The sequence below is a fragment of the Pseudophryne corroboree genome, chromosome 2 (genome assembly GCF_028390025.1).
Source record: "Pseudophryne corroboree isolate aPseCor3 chromosome 2, aPseCor3.hap2, whole genome shotgun sequence".
NCBI lineage: Eukaryota > Metazoa > Chordata > Amphibia > Anura > Myobatrachidae > Pseudophryne > Pseudophryne corroboree.
Window position 1 is genome coordinate 559,126,081 of NC_086445.1, and position 17,250 is coordinate 559,143,330.

Consider the following 17,250-nt stretch of genomic DNA (forward strand, 5'->3'; position numbering starts at 1 on the left):
AGACAGAATAGTATAAATAGTATTTATGTTTTATAACATCTGTATGGCTTACATCAAAATGATCATGCAGATAATGAATTACAACTCTACTAGGAATATGTAAGTCATTTTCTGACTCTGGTTTCATACTGAAGATGCATGTTCTCGTTGACACATGGAAATAATTACCAGTGGTGTTATGTTTTAGCAATGAGTGATCTTTGCCACATTTAGGACTAGGAAATTATGTATATTAATATAGGCCAAATGTATCATGTAAGATATGCAAATTATTTTCTAAGTGCAAACATGTGGGTTTTACAGCCAATCAGGAGACTGCAAAGCCAGGATACATAGTGTAATATACACTTCAGGCACTAATACGAGAAAGAACAAAGGCAAACAATACCAACTGCTTTTCAAAGCACTGACGTCAGTTTTAGGCAAATATATCCCGGCATAGTAACACTAACCCCTACGTACTACACCAAAACACAAACATGAAAGTCACTGTTATTCACTGAAATCAACCAATCATGCTACAAATATGTGGGGTGACACCAATATGCTGGATCCTACTCAGTGACAGGAAGCTGAGTGCTGCCTGGTTCCTGTCACTGAGAATGACCCGCCAGCACAGGCAGAGTCTCCAGGGGGAGCCCAGTATCTCTAGGAATGCTAGGCACATGCCTGGACTGATGCAAACAGGACAGTGCAGAGAGACCACGCCCCTTTCCAGTCACGTGCGCCTGCAGCATGCAAGGGGGCGACTTTTGAGCACCAGGTGTCACTGACCCCAGTAGTGCTACAGCGTAACCCCAGTTGTTTCATTAACAGATCAGCTTCATCATGGGTAGCAGAGTTAGATTAGACCCAGAGGTTTCAGAAGGCAGGTGCGGGGGGTATGGCCCGCATCCAGGTGACACCAAAGTGCCGACTCTCCTGCAGTGACAGGAGCCGAGTGCTGCATTGTGATAATCCTCTCCAGCACTCGGCTCCTGTCACAGATAAGGATCCGGCACTGCACACTGCCCAGTCTCCGGGGGCAGCCAGCATCTCCGGGGAAGCTGGACATGCCCCTCGAGTGAAGAAGAGGCCACCTGTGAGGCCACACCCCTTTAAATTAGGCCATACCTCTTTTTCAGGTGGCCGCTGCACCAGCAGGGTGAGTGGACGGGGGTGTAGTAATGCAGAGTGCACACCGGGTGTCACCACACCTGGTGACGCCTCTCCTAGACCCCTCTTTAATTCTAAATAAACTCATCCACTTCATCATCTCCTTCTCCTTATGCATCTACCCATCTTTCTGCTTGCACCGTAGCTATTTTGGGCTGGATGTAATGAAGTCCAAGTTGGCCGGAGGGTCAGGTTAACGGCCGAACTCGGACGTTTTTTTCAAGTAGCAGTCATGTACAAGGCAAAACCATGCCTTGTAAATGAGTGCCGCCTTAAAAAAACATCCGAGTTCGGATGGAAACCCGACTATCCGGCCAACTCAGACTTCATTACATCCAGCCCCTTATTTTTACATTCTAACATACTACAACAATTTACTGATTTTTTTCTGTAATTGCACTATAACAAACACAGAGTTTAGAATGATAGAAACACATGGCTATTGAACCCCATAACTAGTTGAATTTGTAGAACCTTGCTTAAAGAGTGTTAGAAGTTTGTTCATTAGCACATCTCAGAGATTCACTGTAGCAGTAAGGGGTATATTTACTAAAGGTCAATTTTAATTGATTTTAAATCAATCTAAATCAATGTTGTGTTTCAGGGGCTAGACAAAACACTGACTAACAGACAATTTTTTATATTGATTTTTTTAATGCTAGTAAATGTGTGTTTTAGCCTCTGAAACACAACATCTATTTAGATCGATTCAGAAATCTGAATCCAATGGAATTTTGTGTATTTGAATCAAAACCACTGTCTGGATCTCCAGTGGAGATCCTATCTGAACCGAGTCCTGGTTAGATTCTTCCCACGCTTCTAAATTCTTATTTTAAAATTACAAAATGACATGATTTTAGCTGTTTTTATCGATTTTTATCAATGATTCTCAAATTTTTATCGATTTTAAACCGAACCAAAATCTGAATCTGAACCATAACACTTGAGGGTGGTTTTGCCAAAACCAAAACAGGATGATGGATTAGATTCAAAACCAAAACACGGGGCTCCGCGCATAATATCTAGTTTTGTCCATAGCACTTGTTTGTTTACATACCGCAAAAGATTCAAAACATATCAAGGGGGAAAAAAAGAATGGCTTCACATAACTTGCTTTAGTACAGCTTAGAGATCATTTGGCTTACTAATATGGAAAATGTACTATAGTTTTAAAGACTTAGAGGCCTATTCATTATCGCTGTTGGTTGTGGCAATGGATGCTAAAATACCAGAGCTATTCAATATTGCTCTGATGTGGGGATGGTGCTCATCATGTGATACTTACCACAGATTATTCCATAACTAATTAGGACTGGAGGGGTGTTACACTTCCGGGACAACTTGGCAGTGATCTTGCACATACGTGACCTGAGTTCTCCGCATGTGCGCTACTGCTGGAGTTTTCAGACTTTGCTGAATATTAGGCAGCCACATCAGGCCTCTACTAATGAAAGGGCTCATTACTGAAAACATGCAGAAACCAGAAAATGTGTAATGGGTTCATTAATGATAAAAAGCAAGCCCATAAATGTGTTCGAAAAAAAAATGTTGTGCAGGGTTACACTAAACAGCGGATTATTAGTATATTACTTTGGCTATGATAGATTAAGTGTTTAGCTCTTTCTTTTCCACATTACCTAGCTCAGAAGGAACAGAGTAGTTTTGTGAATATGCTCCTTCCTTGAGACGGGTGGTCTTCAGTATGCCGACTGATGGGATCCCGGCGCACAGTATACCGGCGCCGGGATCCCGACAGCCGGTATACTGACAGTTGTTCTCCCTCGTGGGGGTCCACGACCCCCCTGGAGGGAGAATAAAATAGCGTGCCTGCAAGGGGCTCATTTGCGCTCGCCACACTGTCAGTAAGCCGGCGGTCGGGCTCCCGGCGCAGGTATGCTGGTCGCCGGGAGCCCGTCCGCCGGCATACCATAGTGAACCCCTTGAGACGCCTGTCATCTTTCTATTGTTATTCTATTGAATCATACAGCACTGACAGTGGAGGCATATTAATGAACAGGGAGGTGGTGGATGCGTTAGCAGTGACCCCCTCTGCACCTATTATAGGTATACCACTGACTAGCAGTAACATCAGTACTTTAAGTAAAGATAAATGTCACCCCTGTTCCTAAAACAACCCAAAACCAGGTTTAGTTCCTACAGGGCAACGGCAAACTGCGGTCTAAACTCTGAAAGCTGCTGTTTTCAGAGGTTTGACTGCATTCACCATATGTGGTGAAAAATCTTCCCGTAGCTTGTTCCCGAAAGGCAAAGCCATATGTAGATTGCATTGCCTATTAGAAGCCTATGGGCTTCTTTCCACATTACTCCCTAAGAGGGATCCAAAGTAATCCCTCCGAATGTCCCACGCGGCTCGTGCATGAGCTTGCCGATGGCCACCCATGTGCAGAAGAACTCCTGGGTCTTAAACCCAGAAGTCCTATAATCACAAAGGACGGCTCTTATCATAACTGTACATGCATACAGTATTACTAAACATCACTATTCATGTGATCAGCGGCGGGATGCAACACATTTAAAATGAGATGCGTGATACATCCCACCCACAATGTCACACCAGTACTAATATGCAGTAGTTATGTAGTTACATATTGGTGTAAGTTCAAGTTTCCACAGTGTCTTATGATATATTTTGATGATTTCTATAGAACTCCAGTCTAATTTGTCAGCAAAACAAATCTCTGTTTCACTTTACCCCACCCTTTGGACATACATCCAAAGCATTCATTCCCTGTAATCCAACACATATTTGCTTTATTTTTCCTATGAAAAGCTTCCCTTTTCATCTAAACAAGCACGCAGCTCAGAACAATAGTCCTCAACTCATACTCATCGTGTCTAAATGGACAGGGCCGAACCGCTAGGTCCTCTAAAACATTTCTATTTGTTGTTTTTTTCCAACCGTCTCAATGTATAGTGCAACAAAGTAAGGTCAAATTATATTCCCAACCGAGTAAAGTTGCTTTAAAACAGTGCCCGGAATGCATCTTCTTGCCAGATTCAAATTTCCAAAGGAAAACAGGATGACACTGTAAAATGGTTGCAGTGTGGATTAATGTAACCAGTTTATGTTTAGCAGATGCTTCATTTTGTATTGCAAACTGTTGTGTCCAGGGAGTGTTTTACTGTAGACCAGGCATAGCAGGGCTTTCTGTCAGCTCAGTCTAAGCCATCCTAAGAAAACAACTCATCTAGTTAGCAGATTGTTCTTTCATGCAGCAGAGAGCTATTCTTTTTCTGTAACACTAAAGATGAAAGTCATGACTGCCATTACAGGATCAGATTTTGCAGTTTTGTAGTTATGTGGAAAAGGGGACATGGTAGTTGTGACAATCCTCACAATTTAATTAATATTAATGGGCTTATATATCAAGACTTGGACAGAGATAAATTAACTACCAATCAGCTTCTGTCATTTTACAGGCCATGTTTTGGAAAAAAAAATGACATTTAGCAGCTGATTGGTTAGTACTGTATCTCACTCCAAGGTTTGATACATCTTACCCTTTCTGATTATCTAAACTGGATGATTTGAGTTCTCCTGAGCTCTGCTGTGATTATAACAAACGTATGGGGAACCACAAACAATTGTTGCTTATTTTGTACAAACCCTAAGGGATGCTCACTTTGCACATCAATTTTATTTTTTGCATTTTGACCTAGATTAATGAGCAGCAGCTTTTATGAGCCACTTTTTGGTAGGTTTGACCATGAATTTTTAAACAGGGCTAATATTAAGTGTAAAACGTGCCAAGTTCTTATTATCTGGGGCTTGCAATAGGTGACACTTACTAAATCTAGCCTTTGTATTAACTGTGTACTTATTATAAGCCAGTAAAGTTTAACTTTTGCCTGCACATGCAATGGTTACGCAAGGCGCATGCAGTGAAAAAGCTGGGTCATAGCCCTGAAGTAAAGTGATTGCATAAGCTTTACGGTTTACATTTTTCATAGGCAGGCATGTGTGTTTTTATATATTGCGCCAATAATTAATTTATTGCCGCAATATGCAATTTCAGATTTTTAACTTGTATGAGATCCCATGGAATTAAGATTAAAACTGAGCAATGTACTCCGTGGCTTATATATGAAAATGTATAATTTTTTTTGCATAGTTACATAAATCCAAGAAAGCTTAATTCATAATTTCACAAATTTGTACTGTCACGCAGTAATTAATTGGTGTTGGCATAGTGAATCTGGATGACAGGTCCTTATTCAGGTTTGTAAGTAAAGCAAAAAAGCAAGCAACTGGGCACAACCAGGGCCCTCATTCCGAGCTGTTCGCTCGCTAGCTGCTGTTAGCAGCATTGCACACACTAAGCCGCCGCCCTCTGGGAGTGTATCTTAGCTTAGCAGAATTGCGAGCGAAAGATTCGCAAAATTGCGAATAGAAATTTCTTAGCAGTTTCTGAGTAGCTCGACACTTACTCTGCCACTGCGATCAGTTCAGTCAGTTTCGTTCCTGGTTTGACGTCACAAACACACCCAGCGTTCGCCCAGTCACTCCCCCGTTTCTCCAGCCACTCCCGCGTTTTTCCCAGAAACGGCAGCGTTTTTTCACACACACCCATAAAACGGCCTGTTTCCGCCCAGGTACACCCACTTCCTGTCAATCACACTCCGATCACCAGAACGAAGAAAAATCCTTGTAATGCCGTGAGTAAAATACCTAACTTTTGAGTAAAATAACTAAGCGCATGTGCTCTGCGAACATTGCGCATGCGCAGTAAGCGACTAATCGCAATATAGCGAAATTCGTCAACGAGCGAACAACTCGGAATGAGGGCCCATGTGCACTGCAGGTGTGGCAGATGAATCATGTGCAGAGAGAAGAAGATTTGGGTGGGGTGTGTTCAAACTGAAATCCAAACTGCAGTGTAAAAATAAAGCTGCCTACCGTTTGTGTGCTTCATGCAGAAGCATGCAGTATTTACCCTGTATAGAAACAATATAACCCACCCCTCTGCGTCACCTGCAGTGCAACATGGTTTTCCTAGTTGCTGGCTTTTTTGCTTTACTTACAAACATGAAACAGGCCAAGAGCGCAATCCTGCATATATCATTTATAGCCATTGTTGCTGGATATGTGAGGTTTGCAAGTTTCTTTAGTCACTCCTTGAAAGACAATTTATCAACTATTATCAATCTATTTACAATTTATCCGCAGTGTGCACGCGTGACGTACTTTCACACAAAACTATGCAGTTTTACACAAGGTCTAACGACTCTTTCCCGTCGCTCTGTTAATCGGTGAGTGATTGACAGGAAGTGGGTGTTTCTGGGTGGTAATTGACCGTTTTCCGGTAGTGTGCTAAAAAACGCAGGTGTGTCAGGTGAAAACGCATGCGTGCCTGGGGAATCGGGGGGAGTGGCTGGCTGAATGCAGGGCGTGTTTGTGACGTCAAAGCAGGAACTAAACAGACTGAAGTGATCGCAAGGAAGGAGTAGGTCTGAAGCCACTCTGAAACTGCTAGAAAAAATGTCAGCACTGTTATGCTAACCTTTCGTTCACACTTCTGCTAAGCTAAGATACACTCCCAGAGGGAGGCAGCTTAGCGTTTGCACGGCTGCTAAAAGCAGCTAGCGAGCGATCAACTCAGAATGAGGGCCATTGTTTCAAATATCAACTCAGAATGAGGGCCATTGTTTCAAATAGCTCAGAATGCAAGATAATACCTGCATGTTAAATATCAAAATTGACTTGTATTAATAAATAAAATATATCTCTACAGTATATCAAAGATTAGAGACTCTTTGCATCTTGAGGTTGAGCCCATTTCATTAACTTGTAGGTATAACAAAACCTAATATTAGCAATTTAGACGCAGATTATTACAAATTGATAGTTACAGTATCCATAAGGATTGCCTTTATTTGCCCAGTTCCACACAGGTCCAGAAGTCTCTTGCTGAAACACTATCTTAGTGTATGTACTAATACATGTACAAGCAAAAAAACAGTTATGTGATACAACAATACTGTAGCATATACAGGTGAAGATCAGGGCCGAATTTAGGGGTCAGGCCGTCCCTAGGCACATTATTGTCTGCCCCTTTTTGCAGTACGTCATTGCCCCCTTTATTTCAGGTGCCAGGCTTGATGCCTGTAGACATCCAAAGCTGCCCCAACCTCACCCTACTACCAACTCCTGGACCACAATTTGCTGTAATTTGTCTTATTGCTAAATAAATAAAAAACAACATATATATATATATATATATATATATATATACATACTATATATATCTATATATATATATATATCTATATATATATATAGATATATATATATAAAGTTGTGCTGCCCCCCAGCAAGCGCCGCCCCTAGCCACGTGCCTAGTGGGAAATCCGCTACTGGTGAAGATGTATCAAATCTGGAGAGAGATAAAGTGGAGAAATTGATGATAGCTGATTGGTTGGTACTTTATCTCTCTCCAAGAGTTGATAAATCTCCCTGACAGTTTTCGTTTTTTGCTTCATAAATGACTAGCAAGAATGCATTACAGTTCTGAGGTCATAAGCTTTATTCCAACCAGGTTCCTTTATGTGTAGAGTTTGTATGTGTTCACCATATTTGTAAGGGGTTCATTCAAGTGCTTCAGTTTCCTTCCACAGTTAAAAATATACTAGTAGATAAATTGGCTTCTGACAAAATGGTCTCTAGTGTGTGTCTGCAGCATTTAATTCAAAACATAAGCCTCAGTGAATGATTACATATTATCTGTGCTGTGCAGAGATATGTATGTAATAGGTTTGGTGCTATATAAATAAACAAACAAACATATTATATTACTCCCACTGTGTTTCAAACTGTGTATGATATCACTCTGTAAGCCACTGCCTGTGATATCATTTTCCATTCCTTTATTATATTAGTTGGTAAGCAATTAGGGGTGACATTTCTAAGCATCACATAACTTGGAAACAGCTATGGATATCATAAGCTGAAATGACCTCACTTGGTAAGCAGACATGATGACACTAATTATTTTACCAGACTTCAATTGATAAGCAGTTCCGGGTGGTATCATTTGTTATGTAGAACTAGACGAGCAGTAAACACTAGACACTGAGCAGTTGCGACTTCTGCCTCCCTAATCACTACAGAATTACAAAAGACATTTAGATATTACTCCGAGTGGGCCAGTTACATAAAGACAAAGTTCCTTGAATCCCATCTTTTTACTTGACAATGTTTTGTTTGCAATCATGAAAAGTCAAATTCCCCAGTGTGTGTGTGTGTGTGTGTGTGTGTGTGTGTGTGTGTGTTCATGTGTGTGTGTTCATGTGTGTGTGTTTATGTGTGTGTGTTTGTGTGTTCATGTGTGTGTGTGTGTGTGTGTGTGTGTGTGTGTGTGTGTGTGTGTGTGTCTGTATGTGAGGGAAGGGGTTGTTAAGGGGGGGGGGGTGTAATTTTAGACTAGCATTGTGTTTTTGTATTTTTTGTGACAGCCACTTTTAAACAATCACAATGCTTCTACAAATATATTTCTACAACTGCTTATAAAACAACTGTATATGAATCCAGCTTAGTGCTTTCAATTGTTTGCAGTGTAACTGTTCTTCCATTTGTTAATGTTTAAAGGCTAGTTTCTCTATACAGCTCCATATGTTGACATCTGAGCGTGTTTTCTGCCTTCATGTTAACTGTGAGATGCTCCAATGTCACAGCAGCCAATGGCTAAAGCACAGGTTCTCAAACTCGGTCCTCAGGACCCCACACAGTGCATGTTTTGCAGGTCTCCTCACAGAATCACAAGTGAAATAATTAGCTCCACCAGTGGACCTTTTAAAATGTGTCAGCGAGTAATTAATACACCTGTGCACCTGCTGGGTTACCTGGAAAACATGCACTGTGTGGGGTCCTGAGGACCGAGTTTGAGAACCTATGAGCTAAGGTATAGGGCCAGATGTACTAAGCCTCAAAAAGTGATATAGTGGAGAGTGATAAAGTACCAGCCAGTCAGCTCCTAACCGCCATGTTACCGACTGTGTTTGAAAAATGACATTTAGGCCCCCATTTATCAAGCTGTGGAGAGTGATAAATAGCATGGTGATAAAGTCCCAGCCAATCAGCTCCTAACTGACATGTTGCAGGCTGTGATTGAAAAAATGACAGTTAGGAGCTGATTGGTTGGTACTTTATCAACGTGCTATTTATCACTTTCCGAGGCTTGATGAATGTGGGCCTTAGTACCTGTTGTCTTGCAGTTTATCACTCTCCACTTTATCACTTTTCAAGGATTATTATAGCTTTGCAGTTCTAAAGTCCTTAAACAAAAACTTGGTAAAATAACATTTTGCTAATGAATATTTAAAAAAATATATTTAAATACCTGTAGGCGCACAGTTTCTAATTTATTGGTATATCACAACATAAAGTACCTACAAACGATAGCCATGAATTATGTCTATTGTAGTCTATAGGCAATACTCTGTAAAAAGCAGTGGGAGAGGGATCCTAAGGATCCCTCCCTGGCACTCTCCAGTCGGGCAAGCTCACTCAGCAGTATGCACAGGCGCAATAGCTTGGAAGTCACCGGAAAGTGGAGAGTAAAGCGATTTTTAATGCGATCACTTTGCTTTTACACATCACAAGGATGGGCATTTGCTGGCAGCTGTGGCTTACTGTGATCTGTAATTGTAGTCCTGATTTTACTTTTAAGGGTGGGTACTTCACTGTTTCTTTCCTTTAGTTATTTTTTTTCTTTACAGGTATTGCAACATCATAATCAGCAGCACGGATCTTGCACTAGCCCAGGGAGAAGTTGTTGCAACTGATACATACCTTAAGAGCCATATACTGTATGCGGTTTTCTCAATCCAACATTGGGTGTAAGGTGCGTTAACATGCCCTTGCTACAGTATATTCCTGCTACATCAGCCCACCTTCACTACCTCATTCCTACTCTCTAAGTGCAGAGAGGTACAACTGGGAGATATTTTGAGACATACCTCCAAGTCGTACCTTTCTGCACTTAGAGAGTATGAAAAAACACATTTTATGGGTAAGCCCCCCCCCCCAAGAAGATGCATTTATGTTCAAGTTGGCATGAGTCCCATAATTGGCACATTTAAACCCATAGGCTAATCTATAGCATGCATTCTGGAATTGTACCAATAGGGGATGATATTATTTAGTTCACTGTGCTGTAATTTCTGTTGTTTTGAGTGTTTAATTTAATTCCCATTCTTTGACACACATTTTTCCAGTTGGTTGTGTTAAGTGAATAATTTATCACCCATTGCCAGACACCTACTGCTGCAGATTAGACAGATTACTGAAAACAAGAAATTGTAAAATGATGTTTGGTTAAGGAGACAGACACTAATCCTAATTCTGTCTATACATGGGTATATATTCAATTCTCTATAACTTTTGGTGTGGTCAGGAATATATGTGGTCTAATGACTGACTAGGCCAGAAAAGAATAGTATGGAAGGTGTAATGGTTAGCATTACTGCCTCCGAGCACTGAGGTCATGGGTTCAATTCCCACCACTTCCCTAACTGTGTGGTGTTTGTATATTCTCCCCATACTTGCATGGGTTTTCTCCGGGTTGGGATGTAGTTGATATCCCGGCATACAGGATCCCAGCAGTCAGAATACTGGAGCTGGAATTTAAACAGCTGCCACAATGCCGACACCGGAATCCCTACATCCAGAATACTGAATGTAAGTATCTCGGGAGGATTAGGGTTAGGCTGTGGGGGAAGTCAGTGTTAGGCTGCACGGAGAGAGGGTTACGGTTAGGCTACGGGGAGGGAGGTTAGGATTAGAGTTAAAGTTCTCCAGCGCCCCATCAGGATTTCAGGCTGTCAGGATGCCGGTGTGGGTATTTTGACCGCCAGCATCCTGACTGCCGGGTTCCCATTTTATTTTTTTATTTATTAACCGTTTCTTATATAGTGCTGTATATTCCATTGCACTATATAAGAAACTGGTTTTCTCCCACAATCCAAAAATATATTGGTAGGTTAATTGGCTCCCGACAAAAATGAACCCTAGTATGTGTGTGAATGTACATGGGCAGACTAGATGGGTCAGTTGATTCTTATCTGCCAATTCTCTGTTTCTATGTTTTACATATTTAATAAAATATGTGCTATTACCTATTTCAACCAATCAGTCATAACTTTCATTGGTCTGAGTATACTAGAATGGTAAAAGTTGATGAACTGTTATGGGTTATGAAACAACTTTGGGAGACAACAAGACAAAAGATTGTGCTGCTTCTACACAATCAGATATTATTTTTGTGTGCAGTTTAGAATATAATAAGTTATTAATTAAGAGTTTATGATTGGCTATTGGATTTTTCCATGTTTCAAAGTTGTGCTAACATTATGAGTAATTCTGTGCAATTTCACAGAAAACCCATTAATAGTTAATTTGAGCAGCACTTGGACAGCCCAAAACTACCTTTAATATTTTTCTTTCTAAAGAAACACTGTAATAAAACTTTCTTAGCATTCTAGAGAAAAAAACAGTGCTATATGATTGTGAATATTATCTTATTGCTGCGAAGCTGTAATGTTCTGTTTATTATTCAAAAACACTGATAGCTTTAATATTTCAAGATTACAGAGCACTCTTAGTTTCAAGTTCTTATTTTACAATTAGTATATGCTTCCTTATAAACCATTGAAAATGGACACGTCATTGACATGATCTTACAAGGGACCATTCCCCAAAGGACTAAAAGAAAATCATTATTCTAAAATTAGCCTGGCAAACTTAACAGCAAAGATAAAATATACATATGTAGATTAATATCACTCATTACATTTTAAGTAGTGGGAATTATTGTTCTATCAGTTAAATGTATTGAGTATGTATGCTGTCCAGCATTTTTATTATGCTATATAGTATTTCTAGCGATTTGTGTGTGACTGCTTTTACGTACATTCCTAATTCCAAGACAAAATAATGAATAAGAGATAAAGTATGCAGTAAGTTGATGTGTTATGGCCCATATAGACGGGTCGATGCAGGAGAGATGTGTTCTGAGCGAACCTCTCAGCACACATCTCTCCCGCCACTCAGCATAGCGCGATGTGTGCTGAGCGTGCGGGGGGAGACGGGGGGGCCGTTCATTTCACCCAGCGGGTGAAGTGAGCGACCCGCTAGATTGGCCTGCATGCAGGCCAATCTAGCACCAGCGATAGCGATGCACGGGGCTGTGCATCGCTATCGCTGTAGGGGGTACACACGGAGCGATCTTGCTGAAAATCTAAGCAATCTAGTCAGATTGCTTAGATCAGGGCTGGCCAAACCGGTCCTCGAGATCTACCAACAGTTCATGTTTTCCAGGCCTCCTGGAGATCTGTAGAATTGTCAGTTAGGAATGAATGCAGCACATCTTAATTAGTAATGACTACACCTGTGCACCAGCTAGGTGGTCTGGAAAATGTGTACTGTTGGTAGATCTCGAGGACTGGTTTGGCCAGCCCTGGCTTAGATTATCGCTCCCCTTTAAAGACTCTGAGAAAGTATTCATCCATTGTCATGTACAGATATTATCCAAAAAGAGAGAATAGAAACATCCCATGTTGGTGGTGTAATGACATGCCTTTTACCCATGAATGTGGTTAAACATGCAATTTGAAGTATATAAAGTTGAAGATTTTTGTGTATGGTGTAATGTTGGCTTCTATTTCTCTATCATGCTTTGAGTTGACCAAGAGATCAACTGTGTCCTCTTAGAAGCCAGAAAATGTTTCTTTATTGACACCTATGCTATTGTTAAACAGGCCATCCTTATATAATATCATCCCATTAAGCTAGGAAAGATTTAATCAGCTCAGTCATCAGAGCTTTGTAGATGCTCTGAAAAGCTGAATATGATACTTTTCACTGTAACACTATGTCAGGCCCTTCCTATTGCAAACTCACAGCAGGAGCTACAGAGGTATCAGGTGTTAGCAGATTTGTTAGCTCATAAATTAAACCTTTAATCAGTGGGTGTGTCAAGGAGTGAAGCCACATGTTACTGGCACAATATTCAAAATGATTGGTTAAGAAGAAAACACTGAGCAAACCGTATTTACAATTTATGCATATATGCCACTGTCATCAACTTGTACATGTACTCTAAGGAATATTAAAGGTTGAAATTGGAATTAAAAAAAATGAAGCACAAAAAACACTTTTCATAAACTATTTAAAATTTTGATGTTTTACATCCAAATTTGTGGTTTTTTTTTTATAGATCGTTAATTTTTTTAATTGTTGGTAAAGTTTCTAAGACCTTCCTCATATACACTGGGTCATCAATGGATTTTCCACCCTTTCTTCAAAAATAAAATTAAAAAAATCAGTTTAGCTTTCAGCATTATTCATGACAGCCATATTGATGAGTTCTGGATGGCTTTACTTATTTTGCAAATTCTCTACTAAACCCCAATGGAAAATGATTTTGTTGAATTTTCTGAATAGGTCTTAGTTACAAGCATTTGAGAATGGACTTGTGACTAACATCTATATAGTTAGCCAATAAGAGGCATTATTTTATTTTCTGCTGTTTTATCATTGGCTAACATACAAAACATACAAAATCAAAGGTGCATAACTTAGTCATTAAACTTTGTTTTCAATTAGAGGCAACTGTGCAGAAAAGGTGTCAGAAATCCCTCACTGTTAGTGAAGGCTAAATGTCAGAAAAAAATATTTCATTTGTAAGAATCCTAAGTGTTTCTCATAACCCACTAGCAAGAAAGGAAACAGTTTCTGGAAAAGAAAATGTTTAAAATGAAAAATCCATACATGCTCTCTGTTCTGCATTGTGGAATAACTAACTATAACTTACAATTGTCTGTTTTAAATTAAAAAGGAATTGTAAATTTGACCTTGCAGAAACTACTTTTTCTAAAAGCATGCACATATCTCAAAGCAGACCTCATGCTCTCTATTGCGTGATACAAATCTTAAAAAAAGTTAAAAAAAAATAACAAATTTGATTCTAATCACGCCCACAAATGTTTATTTCCAAATCTGATAACTGTAGGATCTTCCTGGCACTAAACCATTTAAACAAGTCTTGGAACAACAGCAAAAATGAAACCTTTAGAAAAATATTTTGCTTTTACAATTTGGTAATTTATAAGTAGCTACTATCACCCTCCACTCAGGTATGTATCTACGCACCATGTAAATGACATTTCATTATACACATGCTTTTCAAAAAGTGGTTGTCAGTAAATCAATTGCTTCTGGCATTTAAAGATCGCTGTTTCTGGAGCTTATCTAAACTGTTTTCGTTTAACCATCAGGATATAACATATCATTGTACATATATACATAATATTTATACAAACAATAAGATACTAATTTATTTTCATGTTCCTAATTCCAAAACCTGTGGTTTTATCTTAAAGTACTGACAGAAAGACTTTAATCCAAATCAAAATGTAAATTCACACTATCAGTACAGAATTCATCTGAAATGCTGTTTTTTTTTTTAAAGATCATTAGAAATGTTAGAAACTCTTACCTTCAATATAAATTCCACTTGACAGAGTGAATATTTGGTTTTTCTATAAGCAAGCTTCTCTTTCCAGAAACAGTCCCCAAAGCATCAACCAAAGCAAGCAAATTAAAAATGATAAAATGCTCCAGAAGTGTGGATTAGCTTCTTCTTATTTAATCAAAGTAAAAAATAAAGTATACACAAAATAAGGGCAGGAAAACTTCAGCTCTCAAAACACTTCTAGTGATAACTCCAAATGATTTTCAGAGAGAGAGAGAAAAAGAGAGAGAGAGAGGTTTGGCTGTGTCTGCATTGTAGTCCATCAGCAAAACCAAGTGTTCACGCAGTGAAAAAACCCAGCGTGTTTGCTACACTGGCTCCAACCACTTTCATGCAGTCGACTGACTCTCACTTTCCCTCTCACTTTTGTTTAAATGACCAAAGCATCCAGATTTTTTTTCCTCCTAAGTTAAGCCAGATATCTGTTGCATGCAAGTGCCACCTCCCTTAAGGGGTGGCAAAGATGTTAACCCTTTTGGTTCTTTACATTATATCATTGGTCAGTGAGGCTAAAGACAGAACAGGTAACTAAGGGCTTGCTATACCGAATGTCAGTATTTTAATTTCCACTAGCTTTATGTAGAAAAGTAAGTCGATCATTTCCTTAAATGGTTTAGACTAAAGTATTAACTTTACATTAAATTAAAAACTTACACAGTTTACAATAAAGTAGAAAAATGAAAAAGATTGAAAATGAGCTCTGAATTAAATGCATAGGTTTTTTTTTTAAGAACGTAGAATAAAAAAAAAAAAGAATGTTCCCATTAGATCTGGAAGACATTAGATTTTTTTGTAGGCTGTCCAAGAAAAGAATTGAGGGAGACAACTACGTTATGCAAAGCACAAAAGAAGTCCAATTGTTAAATCATGGCTTAGGAGCAGGTCGCGAAAGGTAATGCTGGATGAGGGAATTGTTATGTACCTACTGACACTTTGGCGGTATTATTCAGTACATATGACATTTTAATTACTTATCAACTTAACTACTAAAGTGCAGACAAGTGTTTTGCCTCAGCAACATTACATCACTTAGAGAAGTAGTGGCTCTGTGTAATGTGACACTGTACATTGCATGCATTCAAATCCAACACTGTTATTGTTACAGTGACAAGTCATTCATTGAGCATCATACAGTACATAAATAGATCGGACAGTGGAGCTTTAAAAAGACATTCCATATAAAATCAGGCCATTGGTCATACTGTGATGGTGAACCAAAAGGCATAATTTGAACTGTTGAAAAAGAGGTTGGGGCTTGAACTACACCTCGTAATTTTTAACATAATAAGAGGTGCTGCCATGTTGAGACTTGCAGTACCATGCAGGGAAAAGAAAATGCAGGTGCATACTCTAAGCACTAGAAATACTGATAGTCAAAATTATTTTGATAAACTCAACAATAAACATGCAGTACAAAGGGAAGATTTATCAAAGCTTGGAGAGAGACAAAACATGGAAAGAGATAAAGTACAGACCAAGCAGCTCCTGTCAACTGTCAAACACAGCCTGTAAAATGACAGTTGGCTGGTATTTTCTCTCTCTCCACTATATTTCTCTACTACAGACTAGAGCTGTGCGGTTTTGGTTCTCCAGAAATCCAAATCCACCCAAATTTTGTGGATCTGAACAGAACTAAAACCCAGTTCGAATCTGCAGAGGAGTCCTGTATCAGATCTTTCCACGGTTTGGATTTCAGCTTTAGAATTCAAATTTTGTGTTATGGATTGCAAAAATTACATGATTTTAGCTATTTTTATCGCTCTTTGAGGGTGATTTTGACAAAACCAAAACAAAATACGATGATGAATTAGAACCAAAACCTAAATGCATCTGCTCAATGATGATACATTTAAAGAGTATAATACACATATCATCGTGCAGTAGAAATGCTAAATTCATGATAACTGTCATAGTTTGGTGCTGGAAATGCCTCATAATTGCTCTTTCTACCACATGCTATTTATTTCTTTTCCCAAATCAGCTGCTAGCCCAGACTTTGAGGGTTGTTGCTGAAAGCACCTAAGAGGAGATGGAAAGACATATTTCAATGAATATATATATATATATATATATTCTTAAACAATAGTCAGCTCATTGCTAATTATTGTCATTCTCTGGCAGCAGTAGTTGGTCCCCCTTCCTGTAGGCCTATCTGTGGCTGCTCTCCCTTCTGACTGCCACAATTATATAATAAGCATGACATTACATATTGCACCTTCCCAACCTTGTTTTGCCTCTCTAATTTGTGAGAATTGTTTGGCAAAAACTAAACTTGCGCAGTTAACGGAAACCCAGCAGCCTATATTTCCATTATCCAAGTAACACCTTACTTGATACACAACAGAATGTCAAACACAAATGAGTGGTATTATTTGGCTCTCCTTTCTGAAGGACGCTTCCAATATAGTTAATATACCGGTATGTCACTTTAAGCCATATACAATTATTAGCTAGTGTGGGTACATATATACTGAGTGTATGGGTTCTAAGTATGAGCTCATACAATTTTCCAATATGCAACCATATTTGTCTCAGTGCATCATAG

At 39.2% G+C, this 17,250-nt stretch overlaps 1 protein-coding gene across 1 annotated transcript in view; it reads right to left on the minus strand.

Annotated features, from left to right (window-relative positions):
• RSPO1 (R-spondin 1) overlaps positions 1 to 15,100 on the minus strand; it is a 174,763-nt gene extending 159,663 nt beyond the window's left edge. The window contains exon 1 of the mRNA XM_063954347.1: positions 14,670 to 15,100. The gene's annotated coding sequence lies outside the window, so the exon portion shown is untranslated. The remainder of the gene's footprint in view (positions 1 to 14,669) is intronic.
• Between the last annotated feature and the right edge of the window lie 2,150 nt (positions 15,101 to 17,250).